General features: G+C 49.6%; 1 protein-coding gene across 6 annotated transcripts in view; it reads right to left on the minus strand.

Annotated features, from left to right (window-relative positions):
* EXTL3 (exostosin like glycosyltransferase 3) overlaps window positions 1-26266 on the minus strand; it is a 132414-nt gene that overhangs the window by 35854 nt on the left and 70294 nt on the right. For 4 of the 6 annotated variants that reach the window (XM_027697844.1, XM_027697845.1, XM_027697841.1 and 1 more), the window contains exon 3: window positions 12599-12698. The gene's annotated coding sequence lies outside the window, so the exon portion shown is untranslated. Of the gene's footprint in view, window positions 1-12598; window positions 12699-17337; window positions 17405-17814; window positions 17904-26266 lie in introns of those variants that run through there. The other 2 variants (XM_027697846.1, XM_027697847.1) reach the window with 2 other exon arrangements.

The following is a 26266-nucleotide window of genomic DNA, read 5'->3' on the forward strand; positions in this document are numbered from 1 at the left end:
TCCCTCCTGTCCTCCCTCTCCCACAGCTCTGCTGCTTCACTGTGTCTCCTGCACCCTCCACACAGCTCCTGGTCCAACAGAGTCCTGGATCACTCTCGTGCCACTCCGGTCTCTGCCAGAGTTTGTTCCCTGCTCACGCCAAGGAACTGCAAAAGGGAGACATCAAGGAATAAAACATTATCTTCTAATTCCAGAGAACAAGAGCAATCCTCAGGGAAGGATTCAGCCTGAGTAAATTGACACCCTCCAACAGATCTTCCAGCTCCAACGCCGCCTTCCAGGCCAAGGCACCGACACACGACTCCTTGTGCGAGTTGGGTTGGTATTTTTTAAATCCTCTGCCTTTGAAACCCAAAACCAAGTCAAGCCTGGTCCAAAGGCGCTTCCCAGCTGCTTTCCTGAGCCTAATGGCGTCCTCTGAGCTAGCTGGAGAAACAGCTGGAATGATTATTTAGTCAGAAAAATGTCACCTGCTGGGTCAACGCACCCCCCCAAGTTCTGCTGGGAACAGCAGCACAAAGGAAGACTGAATTCCTACTGTTTGATGCCTTCGGTTTTCAGTGCCCCATAAAGAGCCTCAGTTCCCTATTTTCAGACCGTTTATAGGGAGTTAATGCTTTGGTGAGCTCTATCCCTCTAATTCAAGTGTAAACAGCCGATGGATTCAATGGTTACTGGAAGACTAATGGATAAGCCCAGATGCCAAAGCCCTGCTTTATTAGGACACTCTGACAACATTAAAGAGCATCTAATGCCAAGCAACAGTGTCTCTTTAAGGAAATCTTTATGGACTGGTATCAAACACACAAGCCAGCTCAATACCTTGGGGCTTTGAGACAATCTGCCTGACACAACCATCCGAAGTCCAAATGCTTCAGCCACGAGTGGCCACACTGGTGCTATTCCTGAGCAGCTAAACCAGCCAGGTTTCTGCAAAGTTAATGGATTAACAGCTTCCCTGGACTGGCAGCAGGATGTGCAGGACAGAGCTGGTTCGTAGCTTTTAACGGCTCACATCACTAATGCACTTTCATGGCCAGGAGGGAAAATTCCCAGAGAAACCACGTGCTGTGGGTATTGTGGATACACTCTGCACTCCAGAGATTGTCCAGTAATCCTCAGCACTCAGTCCCACCTGCCTGCTCACAACAGGAGGTGGAGGGAATCCAAATGTTAGGAGAGGGGGCACGTTTGGGAAGGCTGGAGCTACTTTGGCTTAAAAACACTCCAGGCAGGAATCTCCCCCACACAGCAGCTATTTTTGTGGGGAAGAGGGGCCAAGTGTCCTCAGAGCGGTTCCAAGACGGGCAGTGGGACACTGTGCCAGCACAAGGCTCCTGCAGATGGAGCAACTGCTTCCAATGCGTCTCCCAGCCATCATCCCGAAGATCAGACTGGTTCCAGCCCATGCCAGCTGCAGGGATCACACGGAGACAGTAGATGCTGAGAGTTCCTAATGGATGAGGAAGCCACAAAGGCCTCTTCTGGCCATTCACATCAGTCACCATGGATAGAAGAGCACAGCCCAGCATCTCCTGCTGTGCCACCTCATAAATGGCTCTGATCCCACAAAAACAGCCCGAGGGGCAGCACAGCTCTCTCCCTTTCAGAGGCCGGCGAGTGTGTGAGCCAACTATTGCCAGAGCAAACACCTGATGCCCAGCCAGGAAAAGGGGGGCACGTTCCCAGGGGCTGGGAAAGCTGTGTTGGGGAGCACAGGCTCCGAAGGGCTCAGTGACACGGCCACCAGCTCCACGCAGAAACACGAAGGCACCGGCCCGGAACCGAGTCAATTAAGACAGGCACAAAATTCACAACTCAATTTGACCACTGCATAGAATCCAATAAAAATAATAAGAAAGCACCAGGATGGTTATATTAGATCAACTCAATGAGCCATTCAGCCCCAGCCCCTCACTCTTGAGTGCTCCTTTCCAGCTGCTTTGGTGCAAAATAATCATAAATCACAGGCACGGAGCAGCTTATTGGGAACAATTTCCCCCGAATCGTTAGTGAACAGGAGCTGGATGAGCCCTTGAAGAACAGAAGCTGTCCACCAAAATACTGGTTTTTTTAAGCAATCAATCACAGACATTCTCAATTGTACGAAGTCTGAACTGCTAATAAAAAAAAGGGAGGGGGGAAATAATAGAAGGAAAACCACATCCAGCACTTGGTTTCACAGCTTCCTGCAGCAGCAAATTCCACAAGTGAGCTCTGCAAGTTGCCCAGAGAAGTTGTGGATGCCCCATCCCTGGAAGTGTCCAAGGCCAGATTGGATGGAGCAACTTGGGCTAGTGAAAGGAAGCCCATGGCAGGAGGTGGAACAGGATGAGCTTTAAGGTCCCTTCCCACCCAAACCATTTAATGGTTTTATGTTTCTAAGTTATTTTTTTTCCCAGCTACAAATCCAAACCCTCCTAATTCCACACCTTTACAGTGGTGGGTACAACAGGATTCACGCCCAACTCGCCACAGAGACTCAGAAGAACAACATTCCAAGAGCCACCTTCCCTTCCCTGAGCTGCCTGACACTCCCCCCACAGGCTCCTCTCTGCACCAGGCACTATAAATCTTCCCAATCCTGGCAACCAGCAGTGCTGGCAGGGAAGCAGAAATACCAGGATCCCACTGCCAAGGGATAATTTCAGCACAAATCTGCACTTCTGCTATTGTCTCCCCCTTCCTGATGGACACCCTGGCTCTCCTTTTGTGGAGCAGCCCTCCCTCCCTTTTATCCAATCTCCTCTCTAACATCTTTGTTCCCTTTCCATTCCACTTATTTCCCAAATTTGTGCCTAGATTCTTTTTTTTTTTTTAATTGCTCTCAATATGTCACTCTACATTAGTCAACAGCAGAGTTATTTAAACGTGTCAATGCTGTTGCTTAGCAGATCTGACTGTGCTTTGCCATCCCAGCCTCCTTCAGAGCCACGTGTCCCCCTCCCCAGAGCTCCCCAGCATGTTTGGATCACCAGGAAGTTTGAGGAAAATACAAGTAAGTCTGACTCTAAAGGCAGCCCACTGGGAAACTTCAGTAGAGATTCTTAAAAATCAAAAAAACCACCTCCAAAACCAACCTAGAAGACGAATTCTGTCAAAAAACCCCACCTGACTTTACTTCTCAGTTAGGAAGCAGCATCAGGTGCTGGTTTTCTTCCATTTCCTACCTTGTATCCGTGAGTTTCAACAGGAGCCCATTAAGTAAATGACCATCCAGAGCTTTGGAAAGAGTCCTAACAGGGAGCCAGTATCAGCTTTCCCCAGCATCAGCTAATTTTAGGAAATGGCCTTTAACTGCTCTATAAAAGGCTGGGAGCACCCAGGTGAGAGAATGTTGTGACCTTTGAAATTAGACTTTGCTGAGAGAGAGGGAAGATAATGTGCAGCTAAATCACACTCCCAGTGTTTTCTGCTCGGGCTTTTTGAGGCTTGGTCAGCACTCCAACTCACAGCCAAGGAACAGGAGGGCCTAATGGTTCCAGGCTGCATCAGCTCCACACACAAACCGTGGCACAGCTGTCCCAAAATGCTTAGGGAATCATGGAATCCCAGCATCATTCAGGTTGGAAAAGCCCTCTAAGATCATGTCAGCCCAGCACTGCCAGTCCCACCACTGAACCACGTTCCCAAATGACAGAATTCTTTAGGAGAAAGACTAAGCAAAAGCAAGAAACATCATCCTTCTGCAATCCACAGGAGCAGAACAATCCCAAGGAACCTCCCAGGAGCACACCAAACCTGCTGTGTGGTCACAGATGCCAAGTCTTCTGCATGTTCACCCGGAGCCATGTGTTTGTCTCCATGGGCTTGTCTCCACTCGGGCTGTATTTCACATGTTGTCCCTCAGCCAACCTCACCTTCTGCCTCAAAATCTCCAGCTCAACCACCACACTGCATCCCTCCAAGCCAGGCTGGTTTGGAATCACACAATCACAGACCGGTCTGGGTTGGAAGGGACCTTAAAGATCACCCTGTTCCAACCCCCTGCCGTGGGCAAGGGGTGCCACTCACCAGATCAGGTTGCTCAGGGTCCCATCCAACCCAGCCTAGGGGGGTGAGGGGGAATTAAATCCCAGAAACTGATGCCATCAATCTCCGGCAGCTGCTAATTCCCGACTTGGATTGCAAGTCACAGCCGGGAAAGCAGGTTCACAACCCTGGGAACTGATACCACAACCTGAGCCAGCCCAACCGAGGACAAAACTTGCAGCAGGACCTGCCAGAAGGGCTGCTGATGGCTTTCCAAAAATAACCCCGCTCCCTTCCCGCGGTGCCTGATGTCCATTTACTTCCAGCCACCTAAAAATAGCCCTTCCCGTTGGGATCGATGAGGAGAGCTGACAGGAGAGGAAGGTTCTCATCACTCCACACACACAAGACTAGGGGTGATAAAATACTTTGGAAGTGCAGTGCAGGGAACAATCCCACACTGGCCCTGAGACAGCCAGCTGGATGGGCCTAATGATTCTTCTCCAGCACCAGCTGTGATTGAATTTATTTCCATTTTGTGTGATTAAAGAGACGGATAAAAGGGAGAACAAAAAGTTCAAGATTTCAAAAGGCACTAAAAATAAAATGGTTTGTATGGGCTCGGCACCCCACCTTGACAGTTTCCTACATGACAGCCAAGCAGTGCTCAGCAACCCAAAAGGAAGGCACAGGTAATTTATAGGTGGGGAAAACAATGTTAAAATAGTGACTCAGTCATCAGGAAAACCAACAGCAGGAGCAGGTTTGAAGGGCAGGCGCTCCTGACGCCCCTGCCCACATTCCTGCCCTGAGATCCCTCTCTGCTCGTTCCTCGTGGAGCCAAGGTAATTGTTCCCATTGCCTGGCAAGTGGAAATCGATGCTGAGGAGTCCAACAGCTCCTCCTGAGATGTTCCAGCCCACTGAGCTGATCAAAGGGAACCGTTTTCCGGAGCCTGTTCGCACCTCGCCGGGAAAACGCGCTCCCTCCAAATCCAGATGTGCGAGTTGAGCAGCGGGAGGCCCGGAATTAATCCCTTTATTTAAACATTAACAACCTGAAGCGTCTCTGAGCAATTGTAAAGGCTTTATTAGCAAAGGCAGCGAAAGCCCTGGAGCAGCCAAGTCAAGAGGAAGCCAAGGTTACCTGCAGTCCAAGCGTTAACTCTGACAACATAAACCGGCTCTGGAGAAAATCTGTACCTCAGAGGTGGGAATAAAGAGGAAAGCAACACCTTGCTGCCAGCAGAAGTCTGTGGGCAGCCATGGATGGAGTGAATCCTTCGTACCCAGGAAGGTGACTGGGAGCAGCACAGAGGAACCTCGGGCAAATTGTCCCTCGTCGATTGTCTTCTGAACCCAAGTGACCTGCTTGGTTACCCTGACATCAGCAAGGCTCCTGATGTGGTCTCCTATGTGGATATCCAGTAGGAAAACAAGTGACTGGAACAGGAGCCCAGAGAGCTGGTGGACCCTTCACCCCAGCAACAGTCAAAGGTCAAAGCCTTGAGCCACCTCATCTTCCTTTGCCTTTACTCCAGGCAGGACACTGGATGAGAGACCTCCAGAGATCCCTTCCAACCTCACTTATTCTACAGTGCAAAGAAATGCCAAAGAGAAGGTGAAAGCCTTTCCTGGAGGTATCTGACTGGATAAAGTTGCAATGGATAATAAAAGCAACTCTTTGTAAGCTTTTCATTGACGGGATGACCTGGTGACTCCCAGCACACTGTGCTTCCTTCTCTCCAACATTTCCCCCTGGACAGAGGAATACATCCGTACAATTAAGACACATGTACCACTTTCACACTAAAATTCAAGGTGTTTTAGTGGCATTGTAGGACTTAATCCTCGTAGGAGGTGGTAAAACATTAAAAAGAGCAAAACTGGGAGATTAAATGGGCTGGGCTGACACGGAAAGACATTTTAAGGGACATCCTTTTAAGGACTGCCCTGCTCAGCCACTACACAATCATTTCCCCAAATCCTTTCATGTATCCAACACACAAGCTGTGCACATCCCACACTGGATCCTGTCTGGTTGCTGTAGTGGGAGAAAAAAGTATGGATCAGGTGCTGCCTGAATTCCAGGTGTCAGCAGGTCTGGCCTTTTTGGTTTTTTTTTTAAGAAATGCCTTCTGCTGTTACTGGAAAGTGTAACTATTGAGTTTCACCAAAGTCAAAGCTCCTCTCAGGTTCATTTCCCTTTCAGCTGCTCCAGTTGCTGCCTTGCCAAAATCCATAGAAGACAAAAATCCATAGTTCCTAGGATTCACATTTTGAAACGGTTCCAAACGCAGAGCAAAGGTTTCACCTTTAGTGCAGCTGCCACAGCTTTCTCCCTGACTTTGCTGGTCCTGATCCAAATGGAAAATAAAATAAAAAAAACCCACCAAAGCACAAGTCAGTGTTTTTGCTGACCAGGATTACCTGGTTTAGTATCAGCAAACCTTCAAGGACACGGCACAACCACCCGAGTGGAAAACACCAGTACTGGATGCAGCTCCCTTCAGTCCTCTAAGCCTCTGCTCCCTGCTGGGCTGATAAACTCACTTTTAGACTCTTCTCATAAAGCTGAAGGCCAGCAAGTGATTTGGTAATTAAATCTGTCACATAATTAGGCCTGATGCACAACTCGAGCCTCCTCTGCTGAGCAGAGCAGGAGGCAAGGGCTGAGCTGCTGTTTTAGGATGTGCTGTGGGATCATCAGGCCTCAGTGACAGATTCCTCAGAGCCACATCTTGTGTTTTGTAGCCTCTCCAAGCCCTGTTGCAGGTTCCTGCACCCCTCTGCAAACCCTGGCACGTTTAGTGACCCACTCTGGTGCATCCCTTGGCTCTGGACAACTCGTCCTCCTTCAGCAGCTCAGAATTCGCCTCTTGCCCAGGATGGCTTTGCAGACCAAGGGTGAGGAGTTGCCCTGATCAATTCTCAGCATCTAAAACGCTCCTGACTCTCTTCAGTTTGAAGAAACACAATGATCTGGCCCCCCAAAACCAGCTCTGATCTAAGGGAGGTCATTCTAACATCAACCAGTGGAGGGCAACCACACATGTTCACAACAGGCATCCTCCTCCTGCCTGATGCAGACAAAAAAGGCACTTTATTCCCATTTCCAACCACCACAAGAGCTGCTTTATCTTTCCCATTCTGCCTTATTTATGTCTATTCCCTTCCTTGTGACATTTAAAGAGCAGCCCCAAATAGAATCATAAATTGGTCTGGGTTGGAAGGGACCTTAAAGCCCATCCAGTTCCACCCCCCTGCCATGGGCAGAGACACCTTCCACTAGCCCAGGTTGCTCCAAGCCCCGTCCAACCTGGCCTTGGACACTTCCAGGTGATCCATGGTGCCTCTAATTCCCAGGAGGCAGCAGTGCATTCCCTCCTGATCCTTTCATATCATCTGGAGACAAAAGGCTAAAACAAGCCACTGTTTCGGGAGGTTTGACAAACCAGCCAAATCAAATAAGGCTTTAGCAAGAGGCAACCCAATATTTTCAGCTGAGAACTGTTTGAACAGTCACGGAGTTTCAGTACAGAGACAGGGTGAGCATCAATAACTCTCAAGTCCAGCTCAAGCAGATCTTAAGCAAATAGGAAACAAAACACTCTTTTTCCTTCTCCACCCTGGCAAGCTCAGACTGCGAGAGCCCAGCCCAGTGTGTCCCTGCTCCAGCCAATCCAGAGAGTGACAGAGCTGCTGGGAATGCTCTGGGTGAGCTCCACCAGCCAGAGGCAGAATCCCCCAAGTGTGTCCAGACAAGTCGTATCGCTGACCCAAAGAGAATCCATCAGCTCCTAAGGAGAATTCATCAGTCACAGCCAGGTAACTTGGGCACTGGGAGCAAGGAAATTGCTGGTGAACCAGCTGTAAATAGCAAAGGGATTGGGATATTTTCTCCCTCCTGTGCATTCCGCCTGCCCTGCTCACACAAACCCTTCGGAGCCGGGATGAGCCGGCGCCGACGCTCTCCTGCTTTGGAATCGTGAGGTGGAGGTGAAAGGATGTGCTCAGGAGAGCCCAACAACCCTAACTTTTATACCTTTTATCCTGCAAGTAATGCCATTCCTCAGTATTTAGCTGGAAAACCCTGGGAAAGGCAGGTGTTTGTGGAAGAGGCCCCAGGTGACTCTCCCTGCCAACATTTCGACAGCAACAAGGCATTGGTGTGACAGGGGTGAGACACAGGGACCTGCTGGGACAGAAATGGAAATTCAACAACCCAATCAACTCCGATTTTTAAGGATACTCATTTCTTCATCATCATTATGTTCTGTGGTAAAAGTCTCACTTTACGATCTCAGCCAATCTGGGATGGTTTTGCATCATCACCCGGAAAATGGCTGTTGATAAAAAATTACTGAAGAAAAAAAAAGAAAAGGAAGAAAGAAAAGGAAGAAAGAGAGAAAGAGAGGAAGGAAGGCAAGAAGGAAAGAGAGAGAAAGGGAGGGAGGGAGGCAGGAAGGGAGGGAGGAAGGAAAGGGAGGGAGGGAAGGAGGGAGGGAAGGAAGGGAGGAAGGAACGAAGTGAAGGAGGAAGGGAGGAAGGAAAGGGAGGGAGAGAGGGAGGGAGGGACAGAGGGAGGGAGGGAGGAAGGAAGGAAGAAAGAAGAAGAAAGAAAGAAAGAAAGAGAGAAGGAAAGGAAAGGAAAGGAAAGGAAAGGAAAGGAAAGGAAAGGAAAGGAAAGGAAAGGAAAGGAAAGGAAAGGAAAGGATCTGTGCTTCTCTGGGCTGGTTTTCAGTGTCATTATCACTGGAAAAGGGGAAAGAGGGGCTCTGTGGTTTTGGGATAAGCTGCCATGGCCCCCAGGCCTGTTCTCCGCCCCAAGTCCAGCAGGTGTAATCCAGCCACTTCCATGCCCTTCCTCACCTTCCCGAACACTCTGACCACACCTGACCTGCCCTGGGGATGTGATTCCTGGTGGTGCCAACCTCCAGGATCCTGTGGGTCAGTGGCAGCGGGCCAAGGTCACTGCTGGGTGTTACATCCTGGGCCCAGGAGTGTCCCCTCAGGCCCCAGTGACCAGGCTCCTATTCCTGAGCTGTGCATCCACCTGGGAGTGGATTGGGAATCCCAGTGTCCCGCTAGTTCACAGCACCCAACAATGAATCAATCCCCAGGAACCACAGGGGGAGGGTTGTTACCTCCAGCACCTATAAAAGGAGACACTGAAGTGACAGGCAACTTCCCTCCCCACCTTTTGTGGGGATAACACAAACCAGCAGAGCACGAAGACATCCAAAACATCCTTTATCAAAGCAGTCACAGAGTTTTCTGTCAAAGGAGAGGTTTCACAAGGATGTTTCTGGCATGGGCGGATTCCTGGCGGAACAACGAAGGGATGCAAACGACGCGCGGCCCTTTCTCCTCACGGGAGAGTCAAAAAGCTTTCAGAGGCTTCATAAAACCCGAGCTGCTCACGTGGAACAGCTCAGATGGGAAGGGGGGCAGAGGAAGCGCCTCCCCCATGCAGCTCTCCAGCAGCAGCTCAGGATTGCACTGGGTGGGGAACACTCTCGGCTCCAGGCACGGGGGGAGCTCAGCAGTTCACAGGATCGGGCCTGTGCTTTTGTTCCTCTCCCTCCCCACACCCCTCTCCACCCTCCCTTTGACACTCCCAGGAGGAAGGACCGATGACAACCCGGCACTTCAGTCACTCAGTGCAGGCACAGGACCCTGCCGGTGACATTTGGGCCACGAGTGAAGTCCCCGAGAGTAATAAACAATCAGGTGAAGAAATCTGGGAAGAAATTACCCAGCACACCTCGTCTCCTAGGCCCCCAGGAGATCCATAGGAGATGTGTTAATGCATCTGATTATGATCTAAATTATGTACAGAGGCTCCTGCCAAGCACTCGGTGAAGTTTCTTTATTGTTAAGTTGGAAGCTGCTGGAGAATGGTCCAGTCATCGTGTTTCAAATTACATTTGGGGGAAAAAAAAAAAACATTTTCCTATTTCATTGCTGGCTCAGAAGACAAGGTGGGTGTGGGGGTTTTCTGTGCTGAAGGAAGAGCAGGAGAGGTGGGGACAGAAGAGGAGTCAAACTATTCCCTGTCCTTTATTGTCACCTGAGCTGAGTGGGTTCACTGTACAGACACGTCAGAGAATTCCCGCAGGGCTTTCCAGATGTGGTTTTTTTCCCAGAAGGGGAGTATAAACACCAAGGTGTTCATGGGAACACAGGTCCTAAAACTTGGAAAGAAAGGGTTTCTAGAAGAATTTTGATGAGAAAGGCTGGGTAAAAACATGACCTGAGACTTTCAGCACACCCGTGAGGGCCACCTGAGCTGTCACCAGATCACTGTGCTGCTTGGAGGCAGGAGAAAAAGCTGATTCTCTCCCCAGAATGTCACACCAACAGTGGAGCTTTTTAGAAGAATATAGATAAACACCTCCCAGGTTTATATTCAATCCAAGCAAGTCTGGGAGAGCACATATAAATATGTCAGATTGCCATTGCACCTATTCTTGAATCACAGAATGATTTGGGAGGGAAGGGACCTCAAAGCTCATCTAGTTCCACCCCCTGCCATGGGCAGGGACACCTCCCACTAGCCCAGGTTGCTCCAAGCCCTGTCCAACCTGGCCTTGGACACTTCCAGGGATTGGGAGCCCACAACCTCTCTGGGTAACCTGTGCCAGGGCCTCACCACTCTTACAGTAAAGAATCTCTTCCCAATATCTAATTTAAACCAGTAGATCTGGAGGAGATTAGGGACCAGAGTTACCATTTCTAGCCACCACGGTGATGTAGTGGTTTAAACATAAAAAAAAAAAAGCTTTAATGTAGGATCACAGGTTGGATCCCAGCCAGGCAACAGCCCTGCTTTAAAAGGAAGTATTTATCTCCATGGAACACTTCACTGAACAACACGCTCGGTCCTTGAAAATAAAGCCTCGCTAAACAACCGGATTTCAACCTGGAATTCTGCATTGTTGGCATCCTCTGCTGCTGCAGGTAAGTCTGATTCCCTCACCCAGCAGGCTGATTTTCTCTCTCTCTTTAAGAAAAAAAAAAAGGAATTTCTCTCTTTCAGTTTAACTTTGAGGCAAAGATGGGAGACCACAGCCTGGCCTCAAAGCCGAGAGATCTTTTGAACTCCAAGTCAGCAGGATCTCACAGGAGCTGAGCTCGAGGGCTGCTCTGGATTAAATCAAAAACGATTTACTCTTTCACTTGAACAAGGCAGGAAAAAAAACCACCTCCTCAGATGCACAGATATGGGGCTGAGGGTGGGGAGGCAGGGAAAAAAAACAATAAAAAAGGCAAATTAAGAGGGCCTTGATGGCTTGTTACAGTCCCACAAGCTGAACACTGTCCTGCATGGAGGAAATCAGCAGCACAGTTGCTAAACCTGCTGGAAGAGGTTCAGCCCAAGAACAGATGGAGCAGATGCTCCAAACACAGCACACAAGGACATGGAGCTCCTGGAGAAACCTTCTGACAGCAAGTCAAAGCAGGGCCTTGACCTGGTGCTGTGGCACTGCAGATGCAGCTGGGATTTCTTCACAGATTAGCAGAGTCCAAGGCCAGAAGGGACCTGGAGAGCACCTGCTCTGCTTGTGCTGTGTCGCAGCCCATTCCATCTCATCCAAGTTTTCCTAGGAGCAGAAGTCTGACCTGGCAGCCAAATCCCAACCTGAATTAACTATGGTGGCTCCCAGTAAGAATCCACTGTGGAAGCTACTTCCACTCTGAAACTTAGGCTGGCAGAGAGGCTTTGTGTAGGATGTTACACCTCCTCTGGGTGTCCTGGTGTCCCTCTGCCAGGAAACACCATTCCCTGGAAGAGGCACAAGTGGCTCCGAGCTCCAGCCACTTCCCTTCGCTCTTGACACCTCTGCTCAAGCCCAAACCCATCAGCAGTTTTGACAACATTCCAGAGCCTGAGTTTGCCTGAAGGAGCTCAGCACAGGGCACAAAATCTCATCCTCTGGCTTCCTTACCGGAGCGAGAGGAAAACTGGAGAGGGAGAAATGTGCTGCTGGCAGCAATTCCAACCTCTGCAGCGAGCTTGGCTCCCAGTCAGCCACACACCCCCTCAAGAGCTGTGCGTGAGCACCCCAGACTAACCCTCACAGGGTGAAACAACCCCCATTCCAAAGAGCTTTGGGCCATGAGTCTGCCCAAGGAATGATGCTAAAGAGGAAAATATTCGGAGCTCAACTTCCCCCCGAGCCACGAGCGGGGATTTGGATCCCAAGACACTGAGCTGGAGAGCTCAGACCATCGGTGACATTCCACACTGCCCTGAAAATCAGATTTTAAAACTGCTGAATTCAGATCATCAGGAAATGTCACTTCTTCCCCTGAAGTTCTGCCAAATGAATTTGGTTAAAACTTTCAGCAAATAATAGATGATTAAACGGAAGAGCTGATGGCCAAAAAAATATGTAAGGGGCTTGATTAATGCTCTGGGGCTGACGCTGCAGTGGTCCTGCCCTATTTTTACAAGTTTTCCTCATCTCACCATTACTTTAACTGGACTATGGGAGGAGCAGAGTGTTGCCAGAAGGGTGATGAGATATTTTGGTAAACCATGTGAAAATACAGCAAAGGAAGAGGCAACCAAACACCAGGCATGGGACAGAGTGACACTGCAGGGCTCATTTGTGCCTTACCTGTCCCTCAGCTCCTCGGCTCAGACCTGTTCCATGTCACACATCGACTCCTCCACCACTTGTCTTCTTTCTCCCAGCTTTGATCTCGAGGGTTTTTCTCCTGTTTAATATAAAAACACAGACAAAACCACATGTACTTAAGAAACATTTCATGCATGGCCTCGAGGCATCGTGCAGGAGAGGCTGTGGAACAGCACACGGATACAAACATTCCTTCCAGACCTCTCCAAACAGCTGAGGGATTGAGCAGCCTGGGCTAGTGGAAGGTGCCCCTGCCCATGGCAGGGGGTGGAATGGGATGAGCTTTAAGGTCCCTTCCCTCCCAAACCATTCTGGGATTCAACCATTCATGGCACAGTCGGCCTTAAGAAGCTCCCAGAGGTTTGGCAGTCTGAGTGTGAGAGGCTGGAGGACACTAGTGAGGACACAGGCCCAGATGGGACAACCTGGAGAAGGGATGTTTCAGATCTCAAAGGGATGAGATGTGGCTCCCCAGCTCCCTGCTCCATCAGCTCTGAGCCAGCTTGAAGGAGTTCTCAGCTCCCTTCACAGAAAACCCCTCCTCTGCAACACCTGGCAGTTAATGGACAGCTCTCAGGTTGTATCCACGGGATCATTTCCCACAAAAGATTAAATAAAATTATTAACTCCATTGTCTGTAAGTGCCAAGGTCAGAGAGGACTCACTGAAAGCCGCCCAGTCTGACCCGTTACATGACACACCACCAGCTCCACCCACCAGGTCCAGCCTCAAGCCCAGTAACTCAGAGGGAGTTTTTCATCCAGCTTTTTCCCTGGCTCAAATCCTCTCTCTGCTGCAAACAACTGCCTGATCTCAGAAGCCAAACAGATAAAAAAATTAAAAGAAAATAAGATGCCTTTTGCGAAGAGAAGCCCAAGGCTCCTGGATCATCCTTCGGCGCTGTCATTGGTGACATTTTCTTTTGTTCCAGAAAAAAAAGGACCATCCCCACCCCGCCTCCATCCTCCTCCACAGCCTCTTGGACAGCCACAGTGTTGGCAGGCAGCACAAGCGGAGCATCCCAAGCTCCCTGTCCCACCCCACTCTCACTAATGTGTTCCATATCCAGCCTCTCCCACAATCCCGGCTCTGCCGTCGCTCCCGGCACGGAGCCAGGGCCTGATCCTTGGGGCTGGTGCTGGTTATAAAGTGCTGCTCCCATCCCTCTCCAGCTGGCAAAACGCTTCCCAAGTGCCCACATCCCTAGGATAGCAACAAGGAAGCACATGGTGATGGTGGCTCTGCTCTCCTGGCTGCGGGATGTGATTTCCACCCGCACTCGGCTACAGGATGTTTGTAGGAACAGCCACGACCCTTCTATCCTGCACTGCAAAGCTTTTCCCAGAGTTCTCCAGAAACCAGGAGTGAAGATGTTACTCAGGAGCCCCTGAGTATTTCATTCCAGCTGAGGATTTCACTTCAACGTGACCTGCAAAACACACACTTCAAAACTCCCACATGCTACGCAGACCCAGCATCTGCTCCCACCCCTCGAGGTCTGGAAAGGTTTCATTGCAAGCTCTGAATGTTTACAGTTTATAAAATAAATATTTATAGTAATTAAATTACATTTTTTTTTCCAAAGCCACCAGTTATTCTGAGCCCCTGAAACTCCAACCACTCGGGGCAAAGGATTCAAGGAATCGGAGCGTCTGGAAATGGGATGCCCAGATTTGCACCAGCCAAAGGAACCACTCTCCTGAGAACCACAGGATGGTTTGGGATGGAAGAGACCTTAAAGATCATCCAGTTCCAACCCCCTGCCACGGGCAGGGACACCTTCCACTGGAAGGTGTGGAGAAGATATCCCAGGGAATCCAGGTTGGTTTTTTTTTAAAAGCCTAATTCTAATGTAAGCTCTGGAAACCCTCAGGCTGCTCATGGGATAAATGCCACCTTATGATAAAAGCAAAGCCTTTTCTCTAATAAACACCATATAACTTATATGATGTGAAAAATTCCAGCACATTTTATTTAATATTTAATTTATTAATGTTGTATTTCATATTTCATTCTGAGCACTGTCACTAACAGCAACGACAGCACCCCAGCACAAGCTCACCTCAAAAAAAAAAAGGTGCTTTCTCCCTGCTCCCCATCAGAGAAGCAGTGGCAAGCAGCTGTTATAACTTCATTTCATATTTTATTAGTTTTTACAAGCCAGCCATGCTAAAAGGTTGCACCAGTAATTTAAACTGCACTTGTCAGCAGAAGTGAAGGACATTGTGGGATACATTTGATTCCAGCTCTTTTACTGCTTGGCTCCTCGGAGTGATTCGAGCAGCTTAAGGATTTCAGAGGCACTGTCACAACAGGATCTGGGCCATCACAAGCTGCCATTTAAACACACAAAAAAAACCATACCCCAAACCCCCAATTTCCAAAGAGCTGGCTGGACCAGCAGAAGCTGTTGAAGACTCAGCACCTCCTGGCTGCCACCAAATCGTTCCCTCACGGGGACAGGCACTTTAAATGTGATTCCCACCCGGCAGACTGGCTCTGTAAAACGGGGAAATGCTGATTTTTGCAGCTCTGCCAAACCACAGGAACACACACACAGAGCACTGGGAGCCAGCAGGGCTCTGTCCCACATCTGCAGGTGACAAGCAGAGGAGCAGAGTACGGCGTGGCTGGAGCTGAGCCAAGACAGGAAAGCCCCGAACAGCGCTGGCCAGAGGAGGAATGTTTAAAGATTCCCGTCTGCTTTCCACCCCAGCAGCATCCCGGGGTTCTGCTGGACTCCTCCACGGATCAAAAAGCCATTTAATTCACATCAGCCCTTCTCTTCACCATGCCAAGCTGGGTAGAGGTGCTGGTCTCCATCCTCATCCAGCTGCCCTGGACACGTTGGGACTGGAGAGGGGAGAATATCCCACTGCTGAGGTGCCTGCCAGGAAAGGACTCAATTCCAGATCCCACTGGGAAAACTGACCCGGAAAAACAGAGGAGGATGTTACTTTGTGGGAGGGTGGAACAAACGGGGCCGTTCTTGGTCAAACAACACGACCCCAAACCCAGCTGAGGTGACAGAACCACCGAGAGGTTGGGTTGGAAGGGACCTTAAAGATCATCCAGTCCAAGCCCTGTCATGGGCAGGGACACCTTCCACTACCCCAGGTTGCTCCAACCTGGCCTTGGAAACTCCCAGGGATCCAGGGGCAGACACAGCTTCTCTGGGAATTTCAGCCCAGACCCTAAACACCCTCACAGACAACAATTCCTTCCCAATCTCCCATCTCTCCCTGCCCTCTGCCAGTGGGAAGCCATTCCCCTTGTCCTCTCCCTCCATCTCTTGTCCCCAGTTCCTCTCCAGCTCTCTTGGGGCCCCTTTAGGCACTGGAAAGGGCTCCAAGGTCTCCCTGGAGCCTTCTCTTCTCCAGGTGAACTCCCCAGCTCTCCCAGCCTGGCTCCAGAGCAGAGGGGCTCCAGCCCCTGGAGCAGCTCCGTGGCCTCCTCTGGACTCGCTGGGATTTTCAAGTTTGGGAGCTTTTCCTTTGAACGCATTAACACAAGTTTTCCAGGTCACCTTTGCTGCAGAGTCATCTGGAAGGGGGAGGTGTCAGATGGTGCCTCAGCAAGGGAGTGTCTGTTCCCTGGGAACGGGCTCCGAGCCCTGTGAGCTCCCTGTGCCATCTGCACATCCCGTGTTTGGACTCTTAAGCCCCACGGACACTCCTTTGATGTGGTGACCTGGACTCCCAAAGGTCCCTGGAGATCACAGGGATGTTTGGAGGATAAGGACCCCTCCACCCTCTGAAACAGAAGTTCGCTGTCGCTGCGTTTTTTAAAGAATATTTAAATTGCTTTTTTTTTTTCATGCCTGATGCAGAGAGCAGCCATGGAGAGATGCCCAGGAAGGCTCCTCTGCTCCCTGGGGAATCCAGCCCTGTTCTGAAACACATGGTCTCCCCCTGGCCCCTCCAGCTTGCTGCTCCAACAGAAACAGGTAAGACCTACATCCTCCTGGAAATTAAATCCGACACAGATCTCCTCCTGCCCTGCAGGACACAGGGATGGGGGATTTGCAGCCCCAGGTGTCCTGGAGCAATCCATGTTCGTGGGGGCTGGGGAAGGCCAAGGGTGGAACAGGCAGAACTGTTAAATATCTTGGGATATTTAACCATCTCACTTTTCTTTTCTGGCCTCACCTCTTCACCAGCCACAGAAATTCGTCCATTTTCTCCTGCTCTCCTCACAGTGTCCACCAAAAAGCTTTTTTCTTTACCCCCTGGTCACAAAAACATCCCAATCTGCTTCCATCTCAGCCTTTCCTGACAATTATCTCCACTTGCTTCCCTATTTTCTCTTTTTTTCAAGGCTCTTATCCAGGCTGGTTTTTCTTCCCCTCCCCTGCCTGCCCCATCATTATTTTTCTCACCGTGCTACTCCATATCTAAAATTTGTTTTCAGTGGGTTATTTAAGCTCATTGTCCTGCACTGAGGCAGACAAATATTGCAGCCTAACACGGGAATATGCCCATGGGAATCATTCCTGGGATGTAACACTCTCACCCAACCCGAGCAAGACATGGAACAACACAAGTTCAGATCCAGAGCTCCAGAAAGAATTCCTGGCACCCCCATATCAAGTGCTATTAAGTCCAGCAGAAGTTTGAACAACACAAAACATTAAATAAATAAAACATTAATATGAAGAGCAGAAAGTTTCCCAGGCTAACACGGGCAATATAATCCCATAAAACTGGGGACAAACCCACCTGGGCCCGTTAACTGCACTTGTTCTGCAGGATTGTTTCTGCAGAGGTTACCCAGCACATCAATACTCTGGAAAAGAACATGGAAAACAGCTGGAAATGAAGGAGTGTTTGGGGATCCCGTTGTTATGCCAGAGTGGGATAAAGCAGGAGGGACCTATAGGGGAAAAAAACCCTGAAGAAAACCCCAGAGAGCCCCTTTCTCCCTTCCACTTCAGGAAACAAAACCCCACAAACAGGGAAATTAAAACCTGTCGCTGCAAGCTGAGAGAAAATCCAAGAGTTTAAGATCCTGCTGTGAGAAAGGAATTTTAAAAGGCTTGTGAAGGATAAACCATTAAGTTTCTTCCCTAAACCTGAATACAAACAATTGATTTCCCAGAAACAAACTGGAAAATTATCCTGCCCCCCCCCTTCAAGAGTCAAGTCCAAGCCTGTCAGCAAAGGATTCGTTTCTCCTGCCTTCTCCTTAACCTTTACCTGCACAGGCTTTGCCAGGCTGGGCTCAGACTCCTGATCCAAAGTCAGGCAGGTTGGAGGGGCCCCAAAAACTGCTGATTCACCGGAAGGGAAAGGGATTTGAGCTAATAATTTACCTGGCAGAGGACTGGGAGCTTGCCAGCACAGCAGGCAGGGTGCAGCTCACGCTGGAGACGGTCTGGGTGTCCCCAACCACCAACTCCAGAAGCCACCACTTCCCTTTGATGTCTCCTGATGGCCAAGGGACATCTAAACCCCAAAGGGATGAGGATCCCCTTTAAAAATCCCTAAATACCCTCAGCCTGCCAATCAAGCTGATGTGATGACACATAGTGAGGGCTTTGGGAGTGGGGCTTGGCATCAGAAAAGGAGGAATGCACAGGAATGTCCATCCAAATGAGGATGGACAAGGAACACAGGACATTTACTGTGCCACTGTTACTCCTACCACTTATCAACAAGGAGTAACAAGATAAAATTTAGACTGGATGTTAGGAACAATTCCTTCCTGGAAAGGGTTGTCCTGCCCAGGGCAGTGGTGGAGTTCCCATCCCTGGAGGGATTTAAAATCCCTGTGGATGTGGCGCTTGGGGACATGAATTAGTGGCAGCCTTGGCAGTGCTGGGGGAACAGTTGGACTCGATGATCCCAGAGGGCTTTTCTAACCTAAATAATTCTTATTTTGAGGAGAAGGAAGGGAAAGAAGGGGTTTTTTTCCCCTTAAATAACTCAGAAAAACCTTCATTAAGAAGCCACTTTGCACAGGCTTTGGAGGCTCAAGACGTTCGGGATAAAAAGTGGACCTTCAAACTGAGGTTCTCCGTGTCCCTCTTTCCCTGAAGGTCACAGTTGAGAATATTACAAACTCTTTTCACCTTAAATCAGTTGAGAGGCACAAAGAATTAGCACGACAGCGAGGGATGCTCAGCAGGGGCAAACTAACTGCTGCAAAGAAGAGCAAGAGGCACCACAGGCACAGCTCTTCCCTCTTCCATGGGAAGAACAGAAAGAGGAGCAACAACTTCCTTCCAGAAAAATGCCCACTGCCAAAATTCATTCAGAAGGAAGTGGTCCAAGCAAGAACTTCCAGCATTTTACGGTGCAAAACCACCCTCTGTTTCCTGATGGCACTTTGCTTTCACAGCAAAAACGGCGCCTTCGGGAAAGGGAATGGAAATTCCCAGGAAATCCAGTTGCCTGCTTCCACGTAAAGCACAACTTCCAAAGATGCATCCAAAGAGGCAGCAGATCCATCCCTTCCTGGGAATTGGCTCCAGTGATTAATCACAGCCCATGTCTACTTTTTAATGTCCCTTCCAGGTGGTTGGTGCTTCTCCCCGTCCTCTCTGAAGGACTCGGCAGGATCCGGCACCCTCTTCCCACAGCAGGGACTCGTGTCCCAGTCTCTCTCCTGACCCATATAGAGTGGGAGAATTCCAAAGTTCAAGCCTAGATATTTTCCCCCTGATTCAATCACTGCCCTGCTGCTCCTTCCCCAGGATCTGTAGCTTTTCCCACGTCTATTTTAGAATTCCAACATGGGAGCTAAATAAGCTTTTTCCACCAGTATTTTCAAAAATGCAGGTTTTTTGGAAGTAAAAACATCCTTTGCTCCTATTTCCCAGTTCACATGTCCATAGATGGCATCAAACACTTCTTATTCTGGGAGTTCAAGCAGTAAGTGGCTGCTCAGTGCAGTCACAAGGACCTTTCCACAGCGACTGTTCCTGGAGTTTTTCTGGACTGTTTCTGCCTCTTCCTCAGGCACAGTCCACCCTGCTCAATCCTCCCCCTCCAGTTTACAACTCATCTGGATTACCACTCCAAGTCATTTATCATATTCTTGTAAGGATTTATTACTCCATCAGATCTGGGAGCTCCATAGATTTCCTTGGCGAGGCCTCTGTGCTTGAGGGAAAATCCCAACAGCAGCCAGGATGTGCTGCTCCCAGGAACTCCCAGGATCACATTTACAGCCCCACGGCTTTATCACAGCCTTTGCACGACTTTTATTTCCTCTCCTGATGGAAAGAGAGCAGAGGCAGGGGCTCACACAACCCTCACGACAGCTTTGATGCTGCCCAGTCACACAGAAGTGGGTCCTCTCGGAGCAGCTCAGGGAGAACCCGCTCCCCCCTCTCAGCACAAATCTCACCCTCAGCTGCTTTTCGCTACGGACAAGAGAAAACTGATTAAGCAGAAGTGGTCCTTAGAAAAATGAATCTGCTTATGTACCACCTATCAGACGAAAATTACCTGAAAAATTGCCCTTTGTCACCGCGTGAACAATGCCTGGTGCCACCAGCAACGATGCTCAACTCTGTAATTTCAACAAGTGCAAGAGCTTTATTACAAGGTCCTTAAAGTCCAGAGTCCTGTTGCATTTTGACACCAGTTCCATCTTTCAGTCAAGCAGGTTGGTTGCTGGTTTGTTTTGTTACACAGGAACACCTCATGCACTTATTAATTCCTGCTGGGCCAATTTTGCAGAGGTATCTGTTCATCTCAGGCATCCTGAGGTTAAAGGGTTATTTTATGGGGAAGACGGGCACAAAATTCTGCCCCTCTGCCCCACTCAGGTGAGACCCCACCTGCAGAGCTGCCTCCAGCCCTGGGAATCCCAATATGAGAAGAACATGGAGCTGCTGGAGCGAGTCCAGAGGAGGCCATGGAGATGCTCCCAGGGCTGGAGCCCCTCTGCTCTGGAGCCAGGCTGGGAGAGCTGGGGGGGTTCACCTGGAGAAGAGAGGGATCCAAGAAGACCTTGGAGCCCCTTCTAGTGCCTAAAAGGGGCTCCAGGAGAGCTGGAGAGAGACTTTGGACAAGGGATGGAGGGACAGGACACAGAGAATGGTTTCCCACTGCCATAGGGCAAGGAGAGATGGGATATTGGGAAGGAATTGTTGGTTGGGAGGGTGGTGAGAGGCTGGGCTGGAATTCCCAGAGAAGCTGTGGCTGCTCCATCTCTGGAAGTGTCCAAGGTCCACCCATTCCCACCCCCTGCCATGGGCAGGGACACCTTCTATTATCCCAGGTTGCTCCAATCCCCATCCAACCTGTCCCTGAACACTCCCACATCTCTTTGTAGATATATGTTATCACCTTCACCACCATACACACATATACACACATATATATTTTCACACACAGAGAGGACCCAAAAAAACCAGATCCAGGGTCTCCAAAAACACCCACTGCTCTGGGAATGGCATTCCTGAAGGGACTGTTTTCCAGCAGCTTCCCCAAAATGCGCTCTGTGGGAACAGCAAGGACAGGATCCAACCCGAGGGCGGGATCCAGGGATGCTTCAGCAACACAACTTTTCTCCCTCCTCCTCCTCCTCTAATTCTCTGCCCCCTGTTCCCTCACTTGTTTCCAAATTGGCCCAGCTTTGGTGGATTTTTATGGGAACTGCAAAAGAGACATCTGCCAAACATCAAATCACTGCTCCCAGGGGCAGGGGCACCGTGACTTGAAATGGTCACTGGGCCTTTATTCGTATTTCTTTTTCATTGTTAAAAAAAAAAGGTTATTTTCTCAGTCCCCTTCTCCAAATCAGCTGAATGGTTTGCATTAGAGCCTTCCCAAAAAGCACATCTCCCACCAAACTACCAGCTGGAAAGTTCTAGCTGGGTTTTGACAAAATACAGGCAGCTGAAAACGGGATTTTCAAACACAAGCAAAGCTTAGGAATTCCCCTCTCCCAGATAAAAAACTCCATCAATCCCCTCTCAGGGCTCTTTACTCACCTTCCTCTGCTGGTTTGTCTTGCTGCAATACCCAACTTAGCTATATTGGGAAAATACCTCAGTATTTTAGTTGTCCATAAAACTCAGCACACCAGTGGTGCTTTGCACCCAAAAACATGGATTTTAGGTCCTGGTTTCACAGAGACACCATAAAAAGTGCATTTTAATCCAAGTTCTCCTTAGATGCCCTTCAGTCCAGGCAGAGACCACCAGCAGGATTTCTGAGCAGGCAGAACACAAATCCATGACAATTAACATTTCCATAATCAGGATTTCATATTCCTCAGAAGCAATTTGGGGTTTGGGTTTGGGCTTTTTTAAGGCCTCCAGCAAACCCTGAAGCTGGGGATGAAGGAGAAGATGGGCAGGTCAAACACAACCAGACACCCCAATGTTTTACATGACCCTTGCCCAACTCTGCTTCTCCACATCCGAGCTGCAAAAAACATCCCCCATCCCAAAAATCAGATGGTTCCGTGACCAAGCCCACCAGGAATAATGAGGAATCAGAAGGGAGGGAGATACAATCTGACACTGCCAGTCTTTGCAGCTCATTACTTTTGGCAGCAGGGGCTCCCCAGGAGGTCCCATGAAGCAGGAATGACTTAATCAAGGGACTCTCCAAGGGGTGAGGGAGATGCTCATGAATAACAGCATCAAATCAGAGCTGGGAAATCAGTGGCACCCTAAGGAAAACTGACGGGATCAGCTGGTAAATCCTTACGCTCTTAAGTGGTGCCTCGCTCCTGCCTCATCCCACAAACCCAATTGCCCTGAGCAGAGCTGGAGGCACAGGGAATGCTAAAAAGGCAAAATTGGAGGGGGCTGCTTTCCAGAAGTCTGTGGAAAACTGATCCACCGCCTTTGGATAGAGCTGTGCTGGTGCGGAGCGGGTGAACTCTGGGATCACCAAGCCTGCAGGTGCCAAGGAGTCACCAGCAGAGGGGCAGGAGGAGATGGATGAGCAGGTTGAAGCACTGCCAGCCCACGGGCAACACCTCAGACATGGCACTGCCCTTCCACAGGGAGGTGCTGCCGTGCTCTGTCCAGCTCGGGGATCCTCAGCACAGGAGAGACATGGAAGTGTTGGAGAAAGTCCAGAGGAGGCCACGGAGATGCTCCAAAGGCTGGAGCCCCTCTGCTCTGGAGCCAAGGTGGGAGAGCTGGGGGGGTTCTCCTGGAGAAGAGAAGGATCCAGGGAGACCTTGGAGCCCCTTCCAGAGCCTAAAGGGGCTCCAGGAGAGCTGGAGAGGGACTGGGGACAAGGGGTGGAGGGACAGGACACAGGGAATGGCTTCCCACTGGGAGAGGGCAGGGAGAGATGGGAGATTGGGAAGGAATTCCTGGCTGTGAGAGTAGTGAGGCCCTGGCACAGGTTGCCCAGAGAAGCTGTGGCTGCCCCTGGATCCCTGGAAGTGTCCAAGGTCAGGCTGGATGGGGCTTGGAGCAACCTGGGATAGTGGAAGGTGTCTCTGCCCATGGACTGGATGAACTTTAAGGTTCCTTCCAACCCAAACCATTCTGGGATTCGGCGATTCCAAGGCAGGAGCGTGTCTGCACAACTCCAGGCACACTTGATTCCCAAAGTTATAAAGCACATTTTTTGAGTTAATCCCATTTTCAAGCAAAACTGGACACTGACATCACGGCCACCGAGCTCCTCGTGCATCACCAAGCGCTGCAAAATCTGCAACGACTTCAAGTTCTTTACTGTTAAGACATTCCCCTCATTATTCTTCCCCAAATGATCCATACTGGAAATTTATGTCTGACCCTGTATTAAAATCCACTGTAACTGTGTCTCTGAGCATGTCCTGGAGCTTAAACATCGAGCCTTAGGAGGCTGCTGAGAGTCATTTTCTAGTACATTGGGAAGGACAAACTGTTTTTACGACTGTGTGTTTTACAGTCTGTTTTTTCAAATTAAACCTAAAACAGTTCCCAGATGGAAGCTGTATCATTCCTACTTCAATCTAAAGAATATTTCATTTTTAAAAATATTAAAAAAAAAAAAGTAGAGGCAAAGCTTCAGAAAAATCTGACTCCACAGAAAGGTCGACAGTGTTTGGTGTTGCTCAGGGAGGACTGGGAGGGATGGTGAAAAAAAGCCTTGAGTTGTTTTTTTTTTTTCTTGGAGCAAAAGATTCAAATAATAAGGAAATAGTTGCAAAATGGTGGCAGCAAAGTTTGTCCTTAATTCCACAATGTGTGCATCAGACTGTGGAAAATTTCTTTACAAAGCTCCAGGCGCCCGTGAGGCAGCTGGAGCGGGAAAAGGATTCCCTTGCCCTTGGTGTTCTTATCCAGTGCCTCCAAGAAGCTTTCCTTCTGCAAATCGATATTTACCATTATTTTTAAGTATCCCATACAGCTCTAACATGGCTCTAATGCTCTTTCCAACTCACAGCACCTTCACAAGAAACAACCTCCAGAGTTTGAATTTAACTTTCAACGTGGATCAGTGGAGGATGGTCCAGCTCCTCTCGGATTCTGGTGCTGGGAAGCTGATGCAGATCTGACTATTTTTGTCACAAAAACTAATACTTGGAAAAGTAGAGAACAAGGGAAGGCAGAGGAAATAAAACCAGGATCTTTGGAGCTGTATTCCTGTAGCACATGAAGGTAGAAGTGCAATGAGTACCTAGCTGAATCTGCACCTCCCGGGTATTGCAGAGACCACAGGTATTTATAATTTGGTGAGGACAAACTTAGGAGTGGTTTGGTTACAGGAGCTCTGCCAGAGCCAGTTCCCTTGGGATCACCAGGGAACAGAGCAGAAACAAATCCATGTGCTTAGAATGAAATGCTTGGGAGGAACTGGAAGCAGATTCAAATTCCCTCCCCTTTCCTCTCCTCGTTTCCTCCCCATGCACCTCATCTCCTCATGCTGCCCTTGCTCCAGTTCCTGGCTCCTACTCCAACCCCCTTAAATTCCTCATTCATTACAGGATCACAGAAGATCCTGAGTGGGAAGGCACCCACAGGGATCATCCAGTCCAACTCCTGGTCCTGCCCAGGACACTCCAACAATCCCACCCTGTCCCTCAGAGTGTTGTCCAAACACTCCTGGAGCTCTGGGAGCCTTGGGAAGTGACCATTCCATGGGGAGCCTGTGCAGTCCCCGACCACCCTCTGGGGGAAGAACCTTTTCCTGATATCCAGCCTAACAACTTCAGGCAGTGCAGTCAGGATTGGCAACATCAGCTTATCCCACACTTGCTCCCTCCGAAAATTGATTTTCCAACCACACATTCACAGTTCACCTTCCAAGTGGCTGCATCTTCACTGTATTCCCAGTTCTTACCTCAGCAGGAGCAGGGAGCTGTCCCTGGAACTGGGATTCAGCACAGCCACCTCCAAGCAGGGATTTTACCCCTCCCCACGTCATCAAACCCACAAGAATCCCAGAACAGGCTCTTTAAACCCCAACCTCACGTGAGGCTCCGCCAGCAACCACAGCACGAAGCACAGGCTTCCATATTCATTTCTGCCCCCTGAAATCCCTGGGACACAACAGGACCAGAATAATAACACCAATTACAGACATTTGATGCAGTAATTTCAGAGCCAATTAACATAATGAACCTCAGTCTCTCTCAGATAAGGAATCTCAGAACAGCCGAGTTAGAGGTGAGGGGCTGAAGCACAGAACAAAGATTTCCAGATTTCCACACAGTCCTTCCTCAAAAAAAAAAAAACATTCTCCAGCCCCTCTGGCTCCAAAAGGAGACCCAGGGTATTTGTTATCTGTATTTTGATGGCACACAGAGGGATTAGAGCTGGAAGCTTTTTATACCAAAGCTCCTGAGCTTGGTATTATTCGGAGGCAGGAGGGCAGTGAGAGGGTCTTGCAGCAAATGAAGGGAATAAGCAGCAAGTCCTGGGTGGGAAGCAGCACATTCCACCTGCTGCTGATAGAGAATCACCTGCCCGAGAGGAACAGATCCATCCCTCTCGTGGGGAATACCTGGAATCACGGGTGCTGTTTGATCCATTCTGTGCCCTCTGCAGAAGGGGTCAAACAGCCATGAAGGACCCACTCAACACACATTTGGGACACTTCAATCCATCATGGAATGGTTTGGGTTGGAAGAGACCTTAAAGATCATCCAGTTCCAACTCCTGCCATGGGCAAGGACACCTTCTACTATCCCAGGTCGCTCCAAGCTCCATACAGCCTGTCCTTGGACACTTCCAGGGATTCAGGGAAAGCCACAGAGTCTCTGGGAATTCCAGCCCAGCCCCTCCCCACCCTCACAGCCAAGAATTCCTTCCCAGTCTCTCATCTCCCCCTGCCCTCTGCCAGTGGGAAGCCATTCCCTGTGTCCTGTCCCTCCAGTCCTTGTCCCCAGTCCCTCTCCAGCTCTCCTGGAGCCCCTTTAGGCACTGGAAGGGGCTCCAAGGTCTCCCTGGAGCTTTCTCTTCTTCAGGTGAACCCCCCCAGCTCTCCCAGTTTGGCTCCAGAGCAGAGGGGCTCCAGCCCTCAGAGCATCTCCATGGCCTCCTCTGGACTCCCTCTAACAGATCTGCATCTTCTTTGTGCCAAGGACTCCAGTTCTGGAGGAAGACAAACCTCACACTAACATTCAGGACACTGAGTGGCGGGGAAAGGGGTTATTTACGACTTCTCCTGGTGATAAACCTTTCTGCCAAATCAGTCACGAGACTATTGATGGTTTGTGGGGTGAACATGAGAACTCCCC

The sequence above is a fragment of the Neopelma chrysocephalum genome, unplaced genomic scaffold (assembly GCF_003984885.1).
Source record: "Neopelma chrysocephalum unplaced genomic scaffold, ASM398488v2 Primary Assembly neopelma1_123, whole genome shotgun sequence".
Taxonomy (NCBI): Eukaryota; Metazoa; Chordata; class Aves; order Passeriformes; family Pipridae; genus Neopelma; species Neopelma chrysocephalum.